Genomic DNA, 14,336 nt, shown 5'->3' on the forward strand with positions numbered 1-14,336 from the left:
ACTCTCTCTCTCTTTCTTTCTTTGTTTCTTTCTTTTCTTCCTGACAGGGTTTCTCTGGGTAGAACTCTGTAGACCAGGCTGTCCTAGAACTTTACCAGGCTGGCCTCTGTTTCCTGAGTGCTGGGATTAAGGCATGCACCACCCCTGCCCTGCTTCAGTAAGTTTCTTACATCACCCAAATTGTGACTTCAAGTGCATAATAAAGGAGAATGATTTTCATCTCACAAGATAGACCCAAAGGTTAAGGGAGATAAAAAGGAATATTAATTAAACCAAGCACATCAATATGTCAGCTATTTTTACGATACACCCAACTAAAGTGTATCTGTCATAGTAGGTTAATCAGAATTACATCTAACAATAAGGTTCAGGGTTCTGGTGGCGATTCTCTTAAGACACAACAGCTAAGAAGCAAGCACAGTTCACTAGTTCTCTGGGTCTAGCCTTCTACACCAGCAGCCCAGAGATGTAATGGAGACTCTGTAAAGGTAAGAATGGAAGAAGAGACAGGATAAGGCATTAAACCACTGGCCCAAAGAAAAACCAAGTATCACTATATTACACTTGTCCAGAGCTGTCTCAAATTCAGAACTGTACATATAGCACACAGTTTAAAAGGGAGAAAAATATTAACTAATGAGCAGTCACTGCTAGGAGTGCCGGTGTATGTCTGTAGCTCTGGCACTTGAAGAGACTAAGACAGGAAGATGGCCATGAATTCTACAGCCATGAGCGACACCGTGAGCCCCCCAGCACAGCAGTTGTGTTCTCCTGTGTCCTGAAGCCCACAGGGATGCTGAGTGTGTCGATATGGCTGCTCTATCCTTCAATCTGTAAGGGCCCAGACTCAAAGTCTACCTTGAGGCTCAGAAGAGCCTTGGAACTTCGGAAAAAGCTAAGTCTTACTTTTGTTATTGGGTGTATGTGTATGTGAGTGGGAACATCACATAGAGGTCAGAGGGCAACTTCTGGAACTTCTGCTCTGAGACCTGAGGACTGAGGTCGGAGGTCAGGCTTGCAAGGCAAGCACCTCTACCAGCCAACCATCTCACTGGTCCAAATTTAGACTTCTGATCCATGTTGAGAGTTTGGAGAATTCAAGATGGATCAAATGTACTTTGCATTTTGAAATGGCCTGAACCTGTGAGGGTAGAGTATTATAGCCACCCCACCCCACCCCATCCTTAGCCGGGCCCCCCTTAGTCGGGCACTGGTGGCATACGCCTTTAATCCCAGCACTTGGGAGGCAGAGGCAGGCGGGTGTCCATGAGTTTGAGGCTGGCCTCCTCAGGCTCCCATCAAATGCCTCCTCCCTAGCTGTGGGCACTGTTTTGGGAGGTTGAAGAACATTGGAAGGTGGGGCATAACTGGAGAGCTCACTGGAGGCACACATGCCTTTGCGGGTTATGCCTGGTTCTGGTACCTCCTTTTCCTGTTTGCCTCTGTCACTTACTCTTGTCACCAGGGAGCCAAGCAGCCATGGACTGACACCCTGGATCTGGCAGCCAAAATAAAGCTTTCCTCTTTAAAAGAAAAAAGAAGCCACTTGTGACAACTCCAAAAGTTGGCCAATGGTTTTTAACGTTGTCCTCATGAGCATTACGTCATTAATTCTCTCTTCCCCTCTCTGACTTCCAGGAAAGAAGTCCAGAACAGAAATATAGGCTGTTGTTCAACTATCCTGCCAAAGTATGCCCAAGGCAGTACTCCATTTAAAAGACAGGACTTGAAAGCAAGGGCTCCAAAAGAAATGGAAAAGACAAAAGAGTCCACATTTACCAGCAGTTTAATCCAAACTATGACAGAAAAGGCTGTCTCCAGTGTACCAATGAAAATAGTAACTCTGCTGAGGCCAAGAAGCAGGCCTCTCTACCTTCAGTGTTGCTCACGAAACTGAGGCTAGGAGACCACAGGTTCAAGGTCTGCACAGACTATGAAGTCAAGCATGGGCGACTTATGGAAAGCCTATCTCAAAAACTTATAAAGGGCCAGCCATGTGGCTCAGTGAACAAAAGTACTTGCTCAAGCCTAAGAAGCCCAGGGTGAAGGACAGAACTGTCTCACTTGACTTCACAGATGCAATGGAACATACGAGCAGTGCTGTGTGTGCCAGTACCGGCATATATGTGTGCACGTGCTCTCGCACAGAGTAATATGTTTCACTTTTAAATGTAAAAAAGCTGAAGTACAAAAACAAGTAAGTGGTGACACAGCTCTGTGATGTAGAGCTCTTACCTAGCATCTTCAAGGAGCTGGGTTTAATCCCCAGCGCTGCCAAAACCAAACGGAGATATACAAGAAGACAAGAGAAGCCTACAGCCGTGCTGAGGCATGTTTCTCCCAAGCACCTCTTTCCTTCTCTCAAGGTTCATGCTTAAAATCTACACTGGAGAGGTGGCTGCTCTTCTAGAGGACCTGAGTTAAATTCCCAGCACCCACACGGCAGCTCACAACTGTCTGCAACTCCAGGATCCCAATGCCTTCACACCAACATACATATAGGCAAACCACCAACACATATAAAATAAAAATAATTTAAAAAAATCATTTAACAGACTAAAAGAAAAGAACCCCAACTATTTATGCCAGACATGCTGACTCACACCTGTAATCCCCAGCACTCAGGAGACTGAGGCAGGAGGATCTGCCTTGACTTCCAGACAAGCCTCAACTGTACTGCAAGACCTTGTCTCAAATGGAGAAAAAGGAAATACAACTTAACAATGAAGAAATCAACTGTTAGCCTTAGATTTAACCCTGCTAATTACTCCCTGGTCTGCTGTTTTAGGAGATTTGGGGGGTGGGGGGAGGAGAGGACTGGATTAAAAGCATTGGCTGCTCTTGCAGAGGACAGGGGTCAATTCCCAGCACCCACATGGCAGCTCCCAGCTATCTGCAGCTTCAGTTCCAGGGAACCTGTCACTTTATTTTGGATTCCATGGGCACAGCACACACGTGGTATATAGACATGCATACATGCAGGCAAAAAAAACCCCCCAAAAACCAAAAACTTGGGTATTATACTCAACAGCAAATTCTAATTCTTAAAGAAAAGAAATACAGAATTCAAACCAGAAATAGTCGAGGGGTATTCACTCCCTGTATGAGCAGAGCCTGCCCACTAACAACTGAAGTGGAGACAATAAGGACACCTGTGCCCTAGGCAGAGATGATGTGACACCACTTGCTGCCTCAGAATGATTTTCTTCTCAAAACTGATCCAGACTTTACTTATTTATTTATACTTGGGTCTTGAGAATGGGTCTCACTAGGTAGACCAGGCTAGCCTCAAACTCACAAGAGATCCAGCAGACTTTGTTTAAAAAGGAACACTAGGAGTCAGGTATGGTGTCACATACTTTTTTTTTTCTTTCTTTGGTTTTTTGAGACAGGGTTTCTCTGTGTAGCGCTGGCTGTCCTGGAACTCACTCTGTAGACCAGGCTGGCTTCGAACTCAGAAATCTGCCTGCCTCTGCCTCCCAAGTGCTGGGATTAAAGGCGTGCACCACCACTGCCCGGTGGTGTCACACGCTTTTAATCCCAGCACTTGGGAGGCAGAGGCAGGCAGATCTCGGAGTTTGAGGCCAGCCTGGTCTACAGAGTGAATGCAAGGACAGCCAGGGCTACACAGAGAAACCCTGTCTCTAAAAAGCAAAACAAAAAGGAACATTTGGGCCAAGGGTAATGACATTATACCACTTAATCCCTATACTTGGGACTTGGAGGCAGGAAAATAGAGTTTAAAAGCCAGCATGAACTACATGATGATTTCAAGGCCTGCCTGGGCTACATGAGACTTTATTTTAAAACCCACACATGGAAAGAATGCTTCTCTGACACTTTACCAGGATCATCCACCCCATCCTTGGAAGGAAAAGCTACAGTCTACAGTCATGGTACTCAGCTTCTAAAGTCAAACTTGAGAACAAAACTTTCAAGTTGCTCCACCAGCACATTACTTCAAGAGATTTAAGAAAACCAGAAGCCTTCACATTCAGCTGCTAAGATTGCTAAGATAAATCGTCCGTACTACTAAGATAAATCGCATGTAAACCATGTCCTGGTAATGCACCTGCAGTGGAGAGCAAACCATAAGTCCCCAAGAAACTCCAACCACCCGGCTTGGGGGTGGGGCGGGGAATGGGACGCTCCACTAAGCTTTTCAGAAAGAGATCCTGCTGGTTTGCAGTTTATCTCTACGATTCTTATTTACCCTTTGAAGTGGGTACTAATAGCCCACTCCCAAACAGAGACCCTTTGTATTTAGCGCTACAGTCGATGATGCAAACACCTTGGCAAAGTTCAGTTTGGTGCCAGGATGAGCCACTGAAGGCATCTGCGGCTGCCAGAAGCCTGTACACACACACACACACACACACACACACACACACACACACACACACACAGGAAGGAGGAGGAGAGAAAGAAAAGGGGCATGGGGAAGACAGAAACAGAGAGCGAGAGAGGCAGAGACACGGAAAGAGCAGATCAGGTCACTGACCTCTTGAAACTTCCACCTGCCCCTTTCTTCCTGAGTGCGGTCAGCGCCAGATCAGATGTCAAAAACTCCGCAAAAATAAATAAGTAAATAAAAGTCCCGTGATACATAGGACGACTTCTGCCTCTGCCCCGGTGGAGCCTGCGGGACTCCTACAGCCTTCCCCGCGACCTCCCAGCCAGTCTTCTGCTTAGCCTCCCTTTCCCGGCCCTTTCTGCTCTTCCTCACCGCCGAGGCCTGACCCCTTCCCGGGACACCCCGGGAGTCCCGAGGCGGTCGAGCTCAGGCCCCCAGCAGGGAGCTGGCCCAGAGCGGGCGGCCCGGGAGCCCGGGCTGTCGGAGCCTGTCCGGGACTCGGCATCTGCGGCGGGGATGGGGCGGCTGCGACCCGTACCTGTCAGGTCTCTTCCCAGGACCAGCAGAGGAGCAACTTCAGGAGCCCATGTCGGTCCGGGGGGCCCGGCCCCTCTCCCGGGAGCAGGGGTGCGGATCCCGGGAAGGGGGCTGGGGACCCGGGCAGCTTTAGCCTCTTCCCATGCTCCCCGCCCGGCGCCTGGCCGGGGCCGGACAGCGCCTCCGCCCGCCCCTGCGCACCGCCTCACACCCGCGCTCACACACACTCACACTCCCTCGCGCGCTCTCACACACGCACTCCCCTCCCTCCCTCTTCTGTTTATCTCCTCCAGCTGTCTGGGGACCCAGGCGAAGTCCCGCACTGCGCCTGCGCCACGCAGTCTCCGCGCCGGCCCCGCGCCGCACTGTCCGCGGCTACGCTACGGCGATGGCGCCGGGCAGTTTCCTGAATAGTGAGCGCGGGCTCTAGTCCTCCCAGCTCCCCCACTGCGCGCCCGGTCAACGTCTGCTGCCGGTGGCGCCCACTAACCTGCTAGCGGGGGAGACCCCCGCTCCGCCGGGGCCAATCGGCTTCACCGCTCGCGGGAACGGCAGCCAGTGGGCGGGCGGGAAAGCGGGGCTCAGCTCTGGAGTATCATGGGAGTCGTAGTTTTTCAGCATCGCGGAGGTCCTGCGGCGTGGGCTTGCCCCGCCCGGTTACCATTAGTTACCTGGACGCACCTCCCATCCCACTACACCTTTTCTGAGTCCCAATTCCACATGTTCTCCCGGGTCCAGTACAGCCCCTCTAAGGGCTGAGGGCTCATCAAAATTGGCCCTGATGCTGTAAATTAGGGGACACCTAAGACTAAGACCCTGAGTCCTCCCAGAGCAAAGCCTCAGCCTGATCCTTCCTGATCTAGGGGGCTGGGGAAGCAACACGTTCCATGCTCGGCTCTCAGGCACTTGAAGGAAAAGTCCTATGTTGAGAGACCTGGGAGCTGTAGGAACCCAGATTGATGGCAGACAAGATCTGATACTAGTCGAATAACTGCTGTTCTGACTTTCAGGCTCCAATTCAGAGGGAGACACCCTCCTCTCTAAGGGAGTTCCAAGGTGACAAAGGTGGCACTAACGATAACTTAAAGGTAGAGAGACCAGGAGCTTTGACTTAAAAACATTGCCATCACCTTCAGAGAAAATAAATGTTAACTTAAGAGTGGTAGCTAAACAGTATACCAACGTCCAAGAAATAACCCTCTTATTTTCACTGTATTGGGCATGCTTTCTTGGATAGATACAATTGTTTCTATGTTTGAAAAAAGAGGAAACAAGCCGGGCAATGGTGGCGCACGCCTTTAATCCCAGCGCTTGGGAGGCAGAGGCAGGCGGATTTCTGAGTTCCGAGGCCAGCCTGGTCTACAGATTGAGTTCCAGGACAGCCAGGGCTACACAGAGAAACCCTGTCTCGAAAAAAAAAAGAAAAGAAAAGAAAAAAAAGAAAAAGAAACCAGGAAGCGCTCAGGACTAGATACAAACATTTAGCACGTAAAAGTGCTGGTCGTAAGTTTCTCTTCCCATCAGTGTCTTGTCTTTGGTCATTTCTGCTCGAATCACTTGTGTGAATTAGTCCAAACTTGATTTCTTTCTCTTTGCAGAAGATCCCCACCCTTGTGAACTCAGGTCAGTCTTCATCTTCTAGCAAGGTTGTGGGGCATGCCTCCTGACCTTTCCTGCTTAGCTGTATGGGGGCAGGGCGGGGAGGGGGGAGAGAGACCCAGAGATAGAGAATACTCAGTTGGGCACAAACTTAAAATCCCAGTAGAGGTAGAGGTGAGTGATCCTGTATTAACTGAGGCTAGGAGTGAGTTCCAGCCCAGCTGGGGCTACAACATGAAACCCTGTATCAAAACAAAACAAAACAAAACAAAACAAAACAAAAAACCCACAGACATTAAGACTTGAAGAAGACCTTGATATCATGTATCCCCGGTCCTAGCTTTAGGCCTACAATCTTCCTTAGGGTGACTAGGTCAATAAAGCTACAAAGTAGCTAATAGTTATCCTACATCTTTCTCAAGAGGTAAGTGTTTCCAGTAGATTAAACCACACTCCCCCAATCAGGCAGCTAACAAATGGTGGAATTTAGCATCAAAACTTAGATATTTCTAATCCATTAGTAGTCATCATTATTTAAAAAAAAACATTTATTATATCTACAAATGCCATCTTCCTTTATACCTGCATGTTAGAATAGGGCGTCAGATCCCATTATAGATGGCTGGGAGCCACCATGTAGTTGAAGAGCAACCAGTGCTCTCCAGCCCTCCACATTATTTTAATAGGGAATTGTTCTAGGTGACAAGGTTGCAGAAATGACAAGAAAGAGGGGTGGATTGTATTTCTGTGACAGTATATATCTGCTGTCAGAATGATTGCTTGCTGGCAAGGGATGACCTAGAAGAAATAATATCCACAGTCACTTGCTTATTTTCTGGCTGGTATTCACTGGAGCCCTCAAGCTTGGTCACATATTTAACATAATACACACACACACACACACACTATATATATATATATGTATATATGTATATATATATATATGTATGTATGTATGTATGTATATATATATATATATATTTTCCCCCCTTCAAGTTTGAGGCCAGCCTGGTCTACAAAGCAAATTCTGGGACAGTCAGGGCTACACAGAGAAACCTTGTTGTGAAGAAGAAAAAATTTTCATCTGAGATAATAAATTAGATGCTCTCTCTTTTACGACTTCTGGCTATTGCCAGGGTAGTGGCACTACCTTTAAGAACTCAGGAGGCAGAGGCAGGCGGATCTCTGAGTTCAAGTCCAGCCTGGTCTATATAGTGAGTTACAGGACAGCCAAGGCTGCACAGGGAAACCCTATCTTTGAAAAAAAAAGAGTTCTGGTTGCAAGGCCTCTTAAGACTAAATCTAGGTTTGAGACCCTCTCTGCTAGTCCCCTAACTTGACCCAGGAGAAAACTGTGTATATATTAAAATTAATTCTATATGTATTTCATGGGGGGGGGGGAGTAGAGGTCAGAGAACAACCTTTAGGGAGTCAGTTCTTTTCTTCTACCTGTTCTAAGGAGCATCCTAGCATCCTGCTCACACTCCTGTCTCTGGCTTCCCTCCCACAGTAGGAGTGTGACAAATGTGTACCACTACCACATCTGGCTTTTTGTGTGGGTTCTAGGGATCAAACTTAGGCTATCAGGTGTACATAGTAAGTATTTATATGTATATTTATATGGCTCCCAGACCTCATCATGGTGGGTTTTTATTTTATTTTTTTAGATTTGTTTATTTTATGTATGAGTGCACTGTACCTATCTTCAGACACACCAGAAGGGGGCATCAGATCCCATTACAGATGATTGTGAGCCACCATGTGGTTGCTGGGAATTGAACTCAGGATCTCTGGAAGAGCAGTCAGTGCTCTTAACTGCTGAACCACCTCTCTAGCCCCCAAGGTGGACTTTAAAAAAAAAGAAACCATTACTATTATTATTTGTGTGTGCATGAGTATATGTGATGGGGGTTCATGGCAACAGCATGGTACCCCTTTGAGGACCAGAAGGACCAGTTCTGTTCTTCTACCTCAACACTGTTCTGGGGTTCAAACTCAGGTTACTTCTTGAAAGCTACCTTCTAGAGGAGGAAAGCCATGATACAAAATGACTGGTATTACAGAATATCCATGCAAGCTGTAACTGAATCCACTTCTCAGGACAGTAAACTGTTCTCACCCTTCACAGTGTGCCACATCTTCTACTTCTGTTCTCAAAACAGGACGTATTGGCACTGGCTTGCTAAACCGATGGTCACCTGCCACTTACCCAATGCTGCTGCCTTATGTTCTGATGATTGACACTGACAGAAGCTACAGCACCATCAGCACAACCTGGACTACGCTTCATGCAAGTAGAGGAGAGGTGGTGTCGCTCCCCAAACCTGTAGCTCTCCAACTCTAACATCTGCACAAACTGGGAAGGCACGGATCAGTGCTAGTGTACTGAGCAAGCTCAGGGGCCCTGGGCTCCAGCTGGGAACTACGGGGGAGGATACTAGACACATCAGAAGGACTAACCCAGACAATCACAGATGAGGACTCCTTTACTATAGAACAGGGCTAGAAAGGGTGCTGTTAGAGGAAGCTGGTGGGAATGAGAGGATAGAGAGGGGCTGGTGCACATCTGTAATTCTAGCACTTAGGAGGCAAAGAACAAAGACCAAAGCTTAGAGTCACGCTTGCCTATGGTCAGCCTAAGATACGGGAGACTGTATAACAAAAAGAAACTCAGGTACTCAGGTTGAGAAATAGAAAGTCTCATGCATTTAATCTCCCCCACCACCTCCAATCTTATGGGACCCCGGAACACACAGGATAATGCTGGAAGCACCTTAAATACCATTCAATGCAGATACAATCCCTCAATCCCGGAAATGGCCTGCACTTTTGCTGGGTAGTATAGTAGTTACTGCTCTCATCTATCTGCTGAGCTACAGAATTTTAAATTACAAATAACTGGGGGCTGGAGAGAGGGCTCAGTGGTTAAGAGTGCTGACTGCTTTTCCAGAGGTCCTGAGTTCAATTCCCAGCAACCACATAGTGTCTCACAACCATCTGTAATGGGATCTGATGCCCTCTTCTGGAGTGCCTGAAGACAGCTACAGTAAACTTACATATAATAGATAAATAAATCTTCTAAAAAATTACAAATAACTTTAATTAATTTAAATTAAGATAGCCCCTTGTGACGTGACATCTCAAATATACAGCCAAATCCTTTATTCTGTGAACAAAGTCTGAGGCTTTCAAAGATGCCAGTGACTTCAACAAACTTGCACCATGAATGGATGGTGAGGGAATTTGTGTATTTCTTTTAATGGGCATTGATGGGTAGATACACCAAACTGAGAACAATCTGAGTCTCTTAGGATTGGTCTAATCACAAAAGTAGGTGCGGATAACTTCTCCAGACCTCATGTCTCCTCTATAAAACAAAGAGTTTAGCCCAGGTATGGAGTCACATGTTAGCAATCCTATCTCTTAAGTAGGTGGGGCAGGAAAATTGCTATGAGTCTTCAGAGAAAGAACGTATCTTAAGAAACCCCCTCCCAAAAGGAAACAAAACACAAAAAACAGAGTTTACACTTCGTGGTCTGAAATCCCTGGTAATTAATTGATAGTTTCCAATAGCGTAATGAGTGTGCTCACCGTTCACAGTGCCACCAAGTGGTTGACTATGAACACTACATCTCCTCTAGGACAAGCCAGGGCTTTGTGGCAGCACTGAGTAGAGCCATAACTTTCATTTTAAAAGTATACAAAAGGCTGCTGGGCAGTGGTGGCACACGCCTTTAATCCCAGTACTTGGGAGGCAGAGACAGGTGGATTTCTGATTTCGAGGCTAACCTGGTCTACAGAGTGAGTTCCAGGACAGCCAGGGTTATACAGAGAAACCCTGTCTTGGAAAAAACAAAAACAAAAACAAAAACAAAAAATAAAAGGGCTGGTGAGATAGCTCAGTGGGTAAGAGCACTGACTGCTCTTCCGAAGGTCCTGAGTTCAAATCCCACAACCACATGGTGGCTCACAACCACCTATAATGAGATCTGATGCCCTCTTCTGGTGCATCTGAAGATAGCTACAGTGTACTTATTCATAATAATAAATAAATCTTTGGGCTAGAGCAAGCGGAGCCGACTGGAGTGAGCAGAGGTCCTAAACGTCAATTCCCAACAACCAGATGAAGGTTCACAACTATCTTTACAGCTACAGCGTGTACTCATATACATAAAATAAATAAATCTTAAAAAAAAAAAAAAAAGAAATAACATGCCCTCTTCTGGCATGGAGGTGTACCCACATGGCAGCTCATTATTTCTTCTGATGCCTCTTACTCCTAATGACCCATCTCAAAGCCAGAGCCACCCAAGAAAATCTGGGGGATGAAAAGAAGTCAGCCTCTGTACTGGCTGGTTTTGTGTGCCAACTTGACACAGGCTAGAGTTATCATAGAGAAGGGAGCTTCAGTTGGGGAAGTGCCTCCATGAGGTCCAGCTGTGGGGCATTTTCTCAATTAGTGATCAAGGGGGGAGGCCCCTTGTGGGTGGTGCCATCCCTGGGCTGGAAGTCTTGGGTTCTATAAGAGAGCAGGCTGAGCAAGCCAGGGGAAGCAAGCCAGTAAGGAACATCCCTCCATGGCCTCTGCATCAGCTCCTGCTTCCTGACCTGCTTGAGTTCCAGTCCTGACTTCCTGTGGTGATCAACAGTACTATGGAAGTAAGCAGAATAAACCCTTTCCTCCCCAACTTGCTTCTTGGTAGTGATGTTTGTGCAGAAATAGAAACCCTGACTAAGACAGCCTCTGACTCAAGATGACTGGAATTGGAACATAAGCCTCACCTTCATCACTTCTAGTGATGCTACCTGAAACAGCTTTTCCCTTTGAGTCCCAGTTTCAGCAACACCTACTCCATAGTTATACAGATGTAGAGTAGCAGTTACATGTGATGTCAGCTGGAGGGTCAGGGTTCTCTCCCCTGACTTGTGCTCTTAAGAACCACACAGACTATGACTTCCCGGCTGCCCCACACTCAACATACTGCCTTTTGTTTATTTTTACATAGGGTCACTCTGAATCCCAGACTGGTCTGAAAGTTACTGTGTATTCCAGCCTGGCCCCCGTGATTCCCTTGCTTTAGCCTCTCATGAGCTGGGATTCCAAGTGTGAACCATTGTTGTGCCCTGTTTAACCATCTCTCCAGCCCTTGCTAAGGATTTTTGTTTGTTTTTGTTTTTCTTTTTTTAAAGATTTATTTATTTATTTTATTTTATGCATATGAGTACACTGAGGCTGTACAGATAGTTGTGAGCTCTCATGTGGTTGCTGTAAATTAAACTTAGGAACTCTGCTTGCTCCGGCCCAAAGATTTATTTATTATTATACATACATAAGTACACTGTAGCTGTCTTCAGACAGCACCAGAAGAGGGCATCTGATATCATGGATGGTTGTGAGCCACCATGTAGTTGCTGGGATATGAACTCAGGACCTTCGGAAGAGCATCTTCTTAGCTGTTGAGCCATCTCTCCAGCCCTGTTTTTGTTTTTCAAAACAAGGTTTGTTTGGTTGGTTGGTTGGTTTGGTTTTCGAGACAATGTTTCTCTGTGTAGCCCTGGCTGTCCTGGAACTCACTCTGTAGACCAGGCTGGCCTCGAACTCAGAAATCCGCCTGCTTCTGCCTCCCAAGTGCTGGGATTAAAGACGTGCCACCACCGTTCAGCCAAAACAAGGTTTCTCTGTGTAGCCCTGGCTGTTCTGAACAAACTCTCTGTGTAGCCCTGCCTATCCTGAACACACTCTCTGTGTAGCCCTGGCTGTCCTAGAACACACTCTTGTATGTAGATCAGGCTGTCTAAGAACACACTCTACAGACAAGGCTGGCCTTGAACTCCCACATGCCTCTGCCTAGCTACTAAGGATTCTTAAATCAGCCTGGTGAGGTGGAAGAGCTAAGGGAGGACTTCCTGAACAAAGTAGTATCGAAGCTGAGATCAGAGCGATTTGAAGAAGCAAGGTTTCCAGGAGAAGAAATATCATGAGTGCGTTTGGGGAACTAGTCCAACCAGGCAAGGCAGAGTGTGGTTGAAAATGAGGCTATGGGCACATGAGAATGATCTTATAAAGCCACACTGAGATTGTGGAGTTTGTCTCTGGCTATTTGAGCCACAGACCAATCACTTGGATTACGTTATAGAGAAACTAAACAGCATTGGCCAAACTGGAGGCAGGACAGCTGACAGGGAGACAAATACAGTGACATGGGCAAATGGTCCCCCGGTAAAGGGGCAGATCTGGAAGATAATTAAGAGGTGGAATGACAGGTGGAATGAGTGACTTAACACAGAGAGGTAGGGGTTGAGGGAGCAAAACCAGAAGGCTCTTTTTCATGGTACTACAGAGGGCATCTGTTGCAGCAAGATGAAACAGTATCTCTTCCTGGCCATTGGCCACCGGAAACTCACAATGTGGGTGACAAGCAAAAAATTCTATCCTTTTTTTGCAAACCATGTATGGCCACAGAAGTTGCTCTGGCTTAAGCATTGAAAGGATGGTCTGCGGCTGGGCAGTAGTGGTGCATACCTTTAATCCCAGCTCTTGGGAGACAGAGGCAGGTGGATTTCTGAGTTCGAGGCCAGCCTGGTCTACAGAGTGAGTTCCAGGACAGTCAGGGCTACACAGAGAAACCCTGTCTTGGAGAAAAAAAAAAAAAGTAGGGAGTCTTGCAGGAGAGAGTATGCTAGAAACTGAACACACAGCTTTGTACATATAATCAAGTGCTCTACCACTAAGCTATGCCCTTAGCCTTAGTTTTCATTTTGTGCATATGGGTGTTGTCTGCATCGATGTCTGGGCAACATGTATGTGGCTGGTGCCCAAGGGAGGCCAGAAGAGGGTGTCAAATCCCCTGCAACTAGAGTTACAGATGTTTCTGCTGGTATTGATGATGCCACATGTGGGTGCTGGGAATAGAACATAGATCCTGGACTGGAGAGGTAGCTCAGCAGGTAAGAGCACTGACTGCTCTTCCAGAGGCCCTGAGTTCAATTCCCAGCAACCACATCGTGGCTCACAACCATCTGTAAAATGAGTGTTCAATGCTCTCTTCTGGTGTGTTTGAAGACAGCCACAGTGTACCCACATACATGAAATAAATAATCTTTAAAGAGAGAGAGAGAGAGAGAGAGAACATATATCCTCTAGAAGAGAGTCCCTCTTACCCACGGAACCATCTCTTTGGTCTCATTATTATGTTAAGACTTGTTTTATTTCATTTACATTCATATTTGTGTCTGTATGAATGTATGCCACATGTGTGTGAATGCCCACAGAGGTCTGAGCCTCTGGAGCATCAGAGCCCCAGGAGCTAGAGTTAGAGACTGTTGTGAGCTGCCCAATGTGAGTGCCAGGAACTCAGGTCTTCCAGAAAAGCAGTATGTGGTCTTAACTCCAGAACATCATTTCTATTTTAATTTGAGTCAAGGTCTCACTAAGATGCTATTACTGCTTAAGATAAAGGGCTCTTGACCTACCCTGTGTCAGCTTGCTACCTAGTGAGGGGCATTCTCGCTACACTTCAGGACAAAAAGAACAACAAAGTTACCACAGTTACACTGTAGCTATCAATCCGGGCAGTCTCAGTGATTACTGTCAAGGTTGGGGAAGTAGAGAGAGACTGATATCTCGTGGATCAAGTGGTCTTACTGTGCCAGGTCATCTGCAGGCCCAAAGAACAAGCAGAATCCACATATTTGTCAAGCTCATTAAGAAAAATGAAATACAAACCAAAAAAAAAAAAAAAAAAGCTGGGCAGTGGTGGTGCACACCTTTAATCCCATAATCCCAGCACTTGGGAGGCAGAGGCAGGTGGATTACCTGAGTTTGAGGCCAGCCTGGTCTACAGAG

General features: G+C 46.7%; 1 protein-coding gene across 4 annotated transcripts in view; it reads right to left on the minus strand.

Annotated features, from left to right (window-relative positions):
- Wdtc1 (WD and tetratricopeptide repeats 1) overlaps window positions 1-14,336 on the minus strand; it is a 62,873-nt gene that overhangs the window by 45,461 nt on the left and 3,076 nt on the right. For 2 of the 4 annotated variants that reach the window (XM_031378966.1, XM_031378968.1), the window contains exon 1: window positions 4,893-5,350. The exons of 1 other annotated variant lie outside the window; for it this stretch is intronic. The gene's annotated coding sequence lies outside the window, so the exon portion shown is untranslated. Of the gene's footprint in view, window positions 1-4,892; window positions 5,351-5,381; window positions 5,491-14,336 lie in introns of those variants that run through there. One more of the 4 variants, XM_031378969.1, reaches the window with a different exon arrangement.

Source organism: Mastomys coucha, unplaced genomic scaffold (genome assembly GCF_008632895.1).
Source record: "Mastomys coucha isolate ucsf_1 unplaced genomic scaffold, UCSF_Mcou_1 pScaffold18, whole genome shotgun sequence".
Lineage (NCBI taxonomy): Eukaryota > Metazoa > Chordata > Mammalia > Rodentia > Muridae > Mastomys > Mastomys coucha.